The sequence below is a fragment of the Camponotus vicinus genome, unplaced genomic scaffold (assembly GCF_025532165.1).
Source record: "Camponotus vicinus isolate PSW18456_S1 unplaced genomic scaffold, iyCamVici1.0 SCAF_14, whole genome shotgun sequence".
Lineage (NCBI taxonomy): Eukaryota > Metazoa > Arthropoda > Insecta > Hymenoptera > Formicidae > Camponotus > Camponotus vicinus.
Window position 1 is genome coordinate 5,755,719 of NW_028141950.1, and position 12,324 is coordinate 5,768,042.

The 12,324-nt window shown below is 31.6% G+C and overlaps 1 pseudogene across 1 annotated transcript in view; it reads left to right on the forward strand.

Annotated features, from left to right (window-relative positions):
- The first annotated feature begins 10,266 nt into the window (after nucleotides 1-10,266).
- The window catches only part of LOC145965149 (uncharacterized), an 88,893-nt pseudogene continuing 86,835 nt past the window's right edge, over nucleotides 10,267-12,324 (forward strand). Inside the window, exon 1 of the transcript XR_014436631.1 lies at nucleotides 10,267-10,770. The product of XR_014436631.1 is annotated as an uncharacterized LOC145965149 (transcript). The remainder of the gene's footprint in view (nucleotides 10,771-12,324) is intronic.

Sequence of the window (12,324 nt, forward strand, 5' to 3'; positions counted from 1 at the left end):
AAAAACTAATATTAATATCCCCAGTACCTAGAAATAATTAATAATTAATAATAAAATATATTCGTTCGTAATCATTTTTATCAAACAATTAATAAAAACTATTACAATATGAAATTACTTGAAAAATAAAAATTTATACACAACGCTATATCCATATTTAATCTACTATTAAATCTTTCTGGCATTAGACAATAATAATACCAATCCTAATAATGACAGAACATTTTTAACGAGAAGAAGAAAATAGATGCATTTTCTCTCACATCTAAATATATATTATTTAAATTAATTCGAATTTAAAGAAGCGTATGGCGTTCATCGTTGAATGACTACCGAAATCATTGCTGTCGGAAATTGCCAGGAAAACCTGGGATTAGTTCCAATCTTACAATAAAAATTCCCAATTTTCAACGAGGCACCGAACTAGACGTCGCGAATGGATCTTACAAAAACCGATAAGAAATAATTCTCCATGATGAAAATCGTTTCGACTCCTCGACGGTACGAGTCACGCAACTTTCATTAACGTTTACCTAACGAAAAAAACAACGATAAGACTCTTATATTACAACGACAATCTCGTCTAAGAACGCGAAAAGAACGAGGGAAAAACACGGTGTTTTCGCAACCGTAATTTATTAATTTCTTTATAAGTATTTTCCGATACGAAATTCGTAAATACACAAATATAACCGAAGAAACAAATTATTAAATTCATAATAATTAACTCGCGATTCTATAATATCGAAGGTGATCGTTTAATTTTATGAAGCTAATATTTAATCGTTGACTTAACATCGAATCTTCACACTCTTATTCCATTTCTTTTATTTAATTAGCGCAATATTCAGGAATATTATTTCACGAAAGGGACAGAGATAAGATCCTTTATTAAAATGGCAATTTCGTCTAAGAACGCGAAAAGATCGAAGGAAAAACACGGTGTTTTCGCAACCGTAATTTATTAATTTATTAATGAATATTTTCCGGCACGAAATTCGTAAGTGTACCAATATAATAACTGAAAAAATAAATTATTAAATTCATAATAATTAATGCGCGATTCTATAATATTGAAGGCGATCGTTAAATTTTGTGATGCTAATACTTAATCGCTAACTTTACATCGACTCTTTATACTCTTATTCGATATTTTTTTATTTTTAATTAGCAATATTTAAGAATATTATTTGAGAGGGACGGCAATAAGATCCTTTATTAAAACGGCAATCTCGTCTAAAAACGCGAAAAGAACGCGGAAAGAGCACGGTATTTTCGCTATCATAATTTATTTAATGAATATTCAGTTCCGCGCGATATGGAATTCATAAATAGATAAATCTAACGTAAAGTGTATCATTAAATTTATAATTGAGCCGCGATTCTATAACGAAGACGTTCGTCAAATTTTGTGAAGCTTGTATTTAATCATTAATTTAACATCGTATTTTTCCATTTTTACATTTTTTATATTTAATACCGACACGAAAATTCGCAATATTTGTAAAGTTTCTAATCAAATATTTATGAAATTTAAAATATATAAAACTGTACATATATATCTAAAATTTATATATAAAAATTTTCCGAACTTATTAATGACTCTTTGATATGGAAATACAAACAGTTACTCTTTTATGATTATTTCAATAAATATATAGAATTAAATATGTTAATTTAATAAATTATTATTATATAATTATTATACGTATACTTTGGATAATTTTTCGTGTAATTTGCATAAGAATGTATTCATGATATTTTTTAAACACTAATAATTATGTACAATTTTCTTAATATTCCTGAAAAAAATAATTTAAATAATTTAGATTTTATTTTTAAAGCATTTTTAAAAATAAATTCAATTTCATTTTTTAAACTGAAATAAAGCCAAATTACAAATTTCTATATATTGTATTAGAGTGCTAACACGGCCATATTTCATATGATAAAATATAAAACAAGAGCAACCGTTTATAATTGGGCAGAATTTATTCCGGGTATCACAGAATTTAACATAACACTGTCACTCTCGAAAGATGCAATTGTAATTAATATAATTATTGCTTGTATATTTATTTTAATACTATATTTTAATATTTTATAACTGCTTATATTTATTTTTATCTCGTTGCAGTTTATATTTATTTTAATAAATGCCGGCGAAATGAAATAATATGTATATATTAATCTAATCTGTATATGTATCCTGCCCAATTGTAAATGGTTATCCTGACTTAGTTGTTAGCAGCCTAGTATAATATATAAAATTCTGATAATATAAAAACCTCTGTCCAGATTACCAATAAAGATTGATTGATATTATAATAATATATATAAATAATAAATTTTTATAGTAATACACAATTTATAATAAAATATAAAATTAATATGTGTATAACATTAATCATATTACATTTATCATATTACAAGTTATTTCATTAATGATTTATTTGGCTTTATATTAAGCTTAAAAACAATATCTACAACAAATTCTATAATGGATGAGCTATAAGATATTAGAAATAAGATAAGTGAATAAGATAAATGCGCGTTATAAAAATAAATTAGCATCAGATGTAATTGATAAAATTTTTAGTGTTCTTTTCAATAAATTAGGTAAAATTTATACAAAAATAATCTTTTCTCGATCTTCTTTCTTTATAGTTAAAATACTGCAATATATTTTCGTGATGCATTACATTTCGAACGAATCTATTAAAAATTATTTAATTTAAACTATCCTAGCTCATCTATTTTAAGGCAACGGATTTATCTACAATCTACATCTGCAATCTCTATGGATCCGTTACATTAAAATTAAATAAAAGTTTTTGTCACTCACCGGGCCATTGATGTGCAATAACGGAGTTGTCGTTATCGAAATTACAGGGTTGTTATTGAAGTTACGGAGTTGTCTTTATCGAAACTATGTTGTCGTTATTGAAACTACGTCTGTAACATGCAAATATAAAATTCATTTATAACACAGCTCAAAATACAATCAATATTTCAAAAAATTATTATTGTGCGGAATTTCATATCCGGTGTGTAAAATAATAAGCAGATATAAACACGTATGGAAAGAATTTATAAAGTTTGAAATTATTTTTTAAATAGAAATTTTTAATATGATTTTTATAAAAATCTTTCTCTTTAATTTTTTCTTTAATTCCTTTAAATTATAAGAACGAATTATTGTGCGATTTATAACAATCGATATACAAATAATAAATATTCACCATCAAGTTGCTTCGCCGATGCAAGATGCCTCTCCCAAGCCTCCTCCTCCTCTCACAATAGTTCATTGATCTGTAACATACAAAGAAGATTCCAATTGTAGTTACGGTCAAAAAATTAACATTTCAAAAAATTATTATTATATGTATTTAATTTTATATCCAACGCATATAACAATAAGCAGATAAACAATTTTATAAATTTTGAAAAAGATTCTACTATTAACTAATAATTTAATATTTCTATTAAGAAGTTTATAATTATAATTCTATTAATAAATTATAATTCTTTTTAATAAGTTTAATGATTTAATAATACTATTAAAAGCTATTCAAAAGTAAAAACTTTTAAATTACAGTTTTCATGTAAAAATTTCTCGCTTTTTTCTCTTGTTTAAGTCATGTAAATAAAAAGTTAAATTACGCGATTAATTACTTAATTTAAATCTCGCGTAGAAATTAATAAATAATTATATATAAGTAATATAATTTATTTACCATAGAGTTGCTTTACCGGTGCCTGATGTCTCTCCCAGACCTCCTCCTTCTCTGATGTTGTTAACGCGCGATACTTTCAACGACACTTCCGCACTCACGAGCGATATTTTTATATCGCTATTTCCGCTATTTTACGCGCGATACTTAACGATGTCCTCACTATTTCGATGCGATTAAAAATTGTATATTTGATCGCGCGTGTATATACTTAATATGTATATGCTTTTAACGGCACCTGGTTTCGGTACGAGCGAAAATCCCATTTCACTTTTGAGAATCAGCTTCGAGCCAACCGGTCGGGAATGCAACGATACAACGAGCAAGGACTAGGCCCAAACCGGAAAGAAGACGAAACGATTGACGGAAATAGAGGAAAATGAAGTTCACCAGCTCTTTTTCGCGCATAATTATCCTATCTCATATCGAACCTGGACCCGCTAAGCACGATTTCAGGTGACCCGCACGGATGCTATATCACTAGCGCAGTACACAAGGCTAGTAGACGGTAAAAGAAGAGGATACCCACATTTTTTAAATGCTAACATTCAGCAATTTAGAAAATGGGGAGGCAACCCCTTTTACCGAGCGAAAATCGTGCCTAGGGGAATCCACTCGACTCCTCGACAGGGTTAACACACGCTGGGCGTGTGGCTGTAGACGAGCAAAGAGAAGGGACCCATTAACGACCATTCCGAACAATCGATCGAGTCCTAGACAATTCGGGCCGAATCACTTGACGAAGTAGAGCGTGACCATCACTAAGCCGATCGAGCGCGAAGCTCGAACCCGCGCGCCCATGTACATTTTGTACTGGACATACGTTCTGCGCGGCCGGCATCACCAAGTGCCGCGATGCACAAGGCGCGAGTGTACGTTGCATAGCAACGTGTGCAAACTCGGTGAAACATCCCAGTTAATTGGCATCTGAAGTAGAGACTCGTGACAATAAATGAAATTGGGATTTTATATGAAAAAGTCCAAAAGTTTCGCGAAAACGCGACGACGCGAGAATACTACAACGCGAAAACGCGGTAACGAAGCGCTTGCCGTCCGCGGCACGTTGACGGCACCGACGACGCGAAAGGGTACTTGGCTTCCTCTTCAGGCTCCTTAAGATTTATCATAAATAGAAAAATTTAAGATAAACCTCAAGGCACCATCCAAGTACTAAGCCCTCCCACCGCGACAAGGTGTACCCCATGGGAGGGTTATATTATATATAATTTTATATATAATATAATATATAATTTATTTTGTAACATACTATATAAATTTTAATTCGCAAATATACACGATAAATAAAAATATAAAAGATAAGAGAAAATCTATTATATAAAGCAATGTTCAAAATAATTGATTTTAAAACTAATTATTGCGCGCAATTAATTTTTACATTTTTACTTTTAAATAGATATATTTTAATGTTATAAATTGCATATTACAAAATAATTTATATTTCTTAGATATAAACCAATGATAAATTCTTGAACGTCGCCAGTAGATAAAATAAATGAAAGTAATTTAATCGACCACACCGGCAATATTTATTGATGAAAAAATTCACAACGTTTCGACCATGGGTTTTGGTCCTTATCAAGTGAACTGAAATTATTACATATAATATAAACAAATGAATTACAATAAGATGTGACCAAAAAATGGAGAAAGAAGAAAAAATCATATACATACATTGTCTTAGGTAACTAATACGTGGTGAGAAATAAAGAAATCACTGTGTCAAGTCATGTCGACCTCTCGATCCAACACAAAGAGAAAGACTAAACCGCCTTTATTAGTCTATCATAAATATCGTTTAAACTTTCATTGTCCTTTTGTAAGTTAACAGTGTTGTCAGACTTTTTGATGAAAAACATTTCAGCAATTTCTCTCTTTCTCACATGTCTCTCATTATGCAGAATAATCGGTGTTGACCAATCGAAGTCATGATTAAGTTCCAGTTTATGTTTGCTAACCACAGAAAGATTGCTTTCGTGCAATTTAATGTTGTTGCAATGTTCTTTGATACGAGTGCCTAAATGTCTTTTTGTTTGGCCAATATATGACATATTACAATTTTTACAGTTTAACTTGTAAACGACCTCAGTCCTGTTATTAATAGGCAATCTATCTTTTCCACGTTTGATTAATGAATTCAGTTTATTAGGTACATTATAGACAACCTTCAGACCAACATTTTTAAAAAGGCGACTAATCTCATCGCTCAAGCTCTCTACAAACGGCAACGAGATGTAACATGATGTAGTCGCATTATCACATTCCGTATTCATATTTACATTGTCGCGATGTTTCAAAAATTCTAGTCTTTTTTTAACGTAACGGTTTGTAATTTGAGTTGGAAAACAATTGTTGGAAAGAATCTGTTTAATAATATCGATGTTCTTAAAATGAAATCGAGCGTCAGATAATAAAATTGCGCGGTCAACAAGGCTATAAATGGTGTTAATTTTATATTTAAACGGATGTTTGGAATGAAAATTAGTATTATAGATTTTGTATTATATTTTGTATTATAGATATGTTGATGACATTTTTACCATTGTTTCACGCTCAAAAATTGACGAGATTATATCGACTTTCAATGACTATCATCAACGTTTGACATTTACACATGAAACTGAGTTTGATTCGCGTATTGGTTTTTTGGACACGACTGTTATTCGCTCGGATGGTCGGCTTTTGACGGATTGGTACAGAAAACCTACTTGTTCTAATAGATACACTAATTTTCATTCCAAACATCCGTTTAAATATAAAATTAACACCATTTATAGCCTTGTTGACCGCGCAATTTTATTATCTGACGCTCGATTTCATTTTAAGAACATCGATATTATTAAACAGATTCTTTCCAACAATTGTTTTCCAACTCAAATTACAAACCGTTACGTTAAAAAAAGACTAGAATTTTTGAAACATCGCGACAATGTAAATATGAATACGGAATGTAATAAAGCGACTACATCATGTTACATCTCGTTGCCGTTTGTAGAGAGCTTGAGCGATGAGATTAGTCGCCTTTTTAAAAATGTTGGTCTGAAGGTTGTCTATAATGTACCTAATAAACTGAATTCATTAATCAAACGTGGAAAAGATAGATTGCCTATTAATAACAGGACTGAGGTCGTTTACAAGTTAAACTGTAAAAATTGTAATATGTCATATATTGGCCAAACAAAAAGACATTTAGGCACTCGTATCAAAGAACATTGCAACAACATTAAATTGCACGAAAGCAATCTTTCTGTGGTTAGCAAACATAAACTGGAACTTAATCATGACTTCGATTGGTCAACACCGATTATTCTGCATAATGAGAGACATGTGAGAAAGAGAGAAATTGCTGAAATGTTTTTCATCAAAAAGTCTGACAACACTGTTAACTTACAAAAGGACACTGAAAGTTTAAACGATATTTATGATAGACTAATAAAGGCGGTTTAGTCTTTCTCTTTGTGTTGGATCGAGAGGTCGACATGACTTGACACAGTGATTTCTTTATTTCTCACCACGTATTAGTTACCTAAGACAATGTATGTATATGATTTTTTCTTCTTTCTCCATTTTTTGGTCACATCTTATTGTAATTCATTTGTTTATATTATATGTAATAATTTCAGTTCACTTGATAAGGACCAAAACCCATGGTCGAAACGTTGTGAATTTTTTCATCAATAAATATTGCCGGTGTGGTCGATTAAATTACTTTCATTTAGATATAAACTTTTAAAAATATGATAAATAAAAAAATTTCTATTTTTTTCTATTTTTTCTATATTACAATTTAAAATCACTATTGAATCACAATTAAAGAAATAAAACCAAACGAGAAATATATAAATTTTCAATATATTGTTACATCCGCGGCGGCGACTTCGAGATATCGAAGCGCGTTCAACACAATCGGGCACTCGCGGACCGCGTAAAATAACAAGACACTCTTAACGGAAATTAAGAATTTTAATTAGAAACACAGAATACACAAACAACAAATAATAACAGGGGAAATCTCGCGTTAACGACCCGTAATGTAAAACGCGTCCAGAAGAATAGCTTGACAGCTATCCTTCGACTCAGCTGACCGTCGTTGTTATACAACAATATATACTATTGATAAATAATTTATACATTGTTGCGTCCGCGAAACGATATATATCGAATGCGTGTGACACAATCGATCGACACACGCTTCAGAAAAATTCAGAATAATCGTAAAACGGATCACAGATAGACGCGCGTCCGCACAGTTTGACAGCTGGGCTCAGACTCTCTGACAGTCATTGTTTATAACATCTTGACAACGCGCGCGAAAACAATCTTATTCCGTCGACGTACTTCCCGCCGAAAGAATTCAACGGGTGACGAATACATCCAAGGGGTTGGGACGCGGGGACGCAACAATATAATAAATAATTAATGTAATAAATAATTAAAATATTAATGACTTACATCATATCTTATTGATCCATCCATTTCCAAGATCTCCTTTTTTCTTTTGCTTTCTTCGCTTTTTCCTCGTGGCACTTCAATCCTCGTTACACTCGATTGAACTCCTCGTTGCACTTATACTCACTCACGAAAAGTTTCTCGTTGCACTTGCAATTGTCGTTAGAGAAAGAATTTGATAATATATGGAACGTCTCACATCACTACCTCACTGCTCGAGAGCCACTGAGCGAATGATCGTAAGTCAGAAACATTACCGCGGTACTGTTTATATCGCCAAGGTTGACTATGGAAAGGAAGAATTTGATAATATATGAAACGTCACTACTTTATTGTTCAAGGATACTGTGCGAATGATCGTATCATAAACATTATCGCGATACTGTTTATATCGCCAAGGCCGACTTATACTATGTTATTGTTATAATTCGTCGTTGAAATATTCTATGAGTGATTGCCGATTAAGAAAATTTAAAATTGATCGAAATTTATTTAATTTTAATAAGTATCGTTAGAGAAATTATTATAATAAGCATTAATAATCGAAAGATTATAACAAAATTAATTCTTTTATCTCCTTTTATGTATCCTCTGTTTCAATTGTTATTCGCAGTAATTAATGATTACGATTCGATAAGGATTTATCGCTGCGATACAATTTTATGTCGTTTTTCATAAGTTAATTAATTATTAATTTTTAATTATTAATAATTATATCAAATTGTTTCGATATTAATCGTAATCGTATTTAGAAAGAAATTCGATAATATGCGAAGCGTTTCGTACCACTTTATTGCTCGAGTATCACCGTGCGAATGATAACAAAGCCGTAACATATTAATAATAGCGTGCTATTGTTTATATTGTCAAAAGGTCGAACACCGTGTTATTGATAATTCGTTGCCGAAATATTTTACGTACTATAATATATACATGAAAATATTAAATTGTAGAAGTTTTTCAATTTATAGATTAATTAAACGATTATTTATTAAACAATTAATTAACATACAAAGCATTTCGCATCATTACTTTACTGCTCGAATGTCACCGAGCAAATGATAACAAAACCATAACATACAAATAATAGCACGCTATTGGTTACGTTGTAAAAGTCGACCATTATGTTATTGATAATTCGTCGAAATATTTTATATACTATAAAATATACACGAGCGAAATATTAAATTATTAGATTTTAATTTATTGATTAAATTTGATTATTTATTAAACAATTCATCACGGAGCTAATTATTTGAATTTATTCGATTGTTTTTGAATAATGTATTAATTAATTCAATTTTGTTTTTTCGCGCAGGCAGAAATACACTTTATAGCACATCCCATCGATCGGATCTGATGGGGTAGTGTTTGGCAACTAAAAAACCTCTCAGACGACTCATCTTTGAACACTAATATCCGGTCTCTGGGAACTATTCGCACAATCACCTAGGACCCATACTGGGATTTATTTAATCAAAGGTAATCTTAAAATTTAATATAACTGTAATTTTGAAGCCTTAAAACATTTTTACATCTATACACACACACACACACACACACACACACACACACACACACACACACACACACACTCACACACGGTGTGGGAGGGGGGGAGGAGGGGAGGGGGAACGAGGGAGAAAGGGTGGGGGAGGGGGAGAGAGGGGAGAGAGAGACTCCAAAAAATCTCATTTATATTGAAAATTTATTTACATTTATATATAATTCTCTTTATTCTTTTAAAAGTGAACATCGAGAACAAGGTACACGAGTATTGTAAATGTCAAAAAATGACCGCGCGAATATTATAGTTGTGAATATATAAAAATAAATCCAATATACTGTGCATTTTCTACGTTATATATTGAATCGAAATTGCGCGAAAGTGAAAAAGAAGAACAAGACTATGAATAGACATTTCCATCCTTTACTAAAAAAAAAACTAAAAATATCTCAATTTTTTCTCTCTTTCTTCGGGCAAGTCTACATATATGACCAATGTGATTAATTGATTCTATCTATATATTTATCATTATGTGCTATTAATTAAAGCCGTAGACAATATTCAGAAATCAAAGTCGTGCGAACGTCGAGCGCAATAATGGCCATGCGCAGAAACGAACGCGCACCGGTTCGGCCGCCATGTTAGTTCGTCATTGCCACGTCATACACGTCATACGTGAATCGGAGTCATACGCAGTTACGCGGATCGTCGTACATCCGCATTTTTCGCGTCTTTTAATCGTAAATAAACGAATATCGCGAGTGAACGAGCGTTGAGAGTGTCCAAGGATGATCGCGCGACTTTTATAATACGTCGATGGAAGCGCGCGACAGCGATTTTTGACAGTATTCGGTGATGGCGTGATCGCGAAGATGGAGCGAAGTCGCGTCGCGTTATTCGCGCCCTTGATGATGATTATCGGATGCGAGCGAGTATCGGGAGTGCCGAATAAAGTGTCGTGCGTTCGCGTTGATGATATCGTGTGAGTTTGTGTGCATCAAGATCGAAATAGGACATCCCGAGGCGAGCGAATGGAGCGGCCTGTGGAACAGCCGGTGAACGGTGAGTCGATTTGATTTATCATATTTGCGTGACAATTCGTGCTCATTCGACGCTTATACAGCATCGCGATGTCTCGAATTACGTTCGGGCAAATCGGCGCCGCGTCATAATTCGACGCGACGCGATGCAATTCAAATGAAGTCGATTGCGTGAAGATGGTTAGGCTAGAAGCGATTTGAAGTTTATTTTGTATACGCGCGTGCAGTGCTGCACAGCCTATCTTGTAGGGATGCCAACTGTCAAACGATAACGTTTTCGATCTAACCTAACCTAACCTAACCTCTCAATGTCTTCAGCTGTCGAATGTAAACACAAGCATATGCTGTGTGAATTTTACCATGCTTTTAAAAATAATATTTAATCATTAGTGTAATACATTTTATTACGTAGTATATTAATCGTATTAAATGTGCGACGTACAGTTTTACACATTTTAATGAGGAGCATATAATATAATTGGTTAGGTTAGATTAAATTAATCAAAACAAGCTGCTGTGATGCATTTAACGTAATAGGATTAATTTGACGAATGTGCAGCTGTTGAAGTTAAATGATATTTGTGGACACATTTTTAAAGTAATCATGAGTGTCTTATCTCATCTCGATTACATGAAACTAAAATATAATATAAATATTTATGTATTTCATATTAACGTTATTCATTACAAGTACTATATTACTTTTCTTATATCTCAATCGTATTCAACCATATTATTTCATCGATGAAGCTTTTCATATACCGCAGACAATATGATACTGTGTATGGAATTTTACATAGGTAATACATGGCACAAAAATAATTTGTTCTTAAGTATTGCGCACAATTCTCAAAAATGAATCAAATTAAATTATTTTCAGTAGAATTAAAAAATCACTATATTGTCAGGATTTGTCTTATTACAACTACGATATTATCATCTTTTAATATGCGCAATATTACATACATAAAATATATAAATTTATTTAGAACGTGCCTAAATCTTTATCTTATTTATAATATTATAAAAGAAAATTGCAAATCTAATGAAACAGAGCGGTGGAATAATTGGTTGATACTTATGCTGGTCTACAATATTACTCTTTTTTCACCATTAGACTTTTGATGCTTTTTTTATTATACAGATGTTATATCTATAAATATAGTACTCGTAATGTTGTTTCTGCATTAATGTAAGCACATAAAAATGACAGCATTTGCAGATAATTACACTATATTTATATAAATCATAAGAAAGAGAAAATAAAATTGAAGTTGAATGTCTGAATGCGCTTTAAAGTAAATCTCATCTAAATAAATAAATGCATAAATGTGCGCCTCACATTCCTCATGAAAAAAAATACATAATATTAATCTTTACACTGTATTATTATTTTTAGATTTGTTTTTTATTCTTTTAGATTCTCTAGATGATACTTTTCGTTTTTCCTTTCTTTCTTTCAATTACTAAATATAGATCTATGTCATTTTTAGTATACATTATTGCAGAAAGTGCAGGAATAAAAAGCAGACTTTTTGGCATTTTTAAAATGTACAGGAAGGTCAATTTTGTGTGA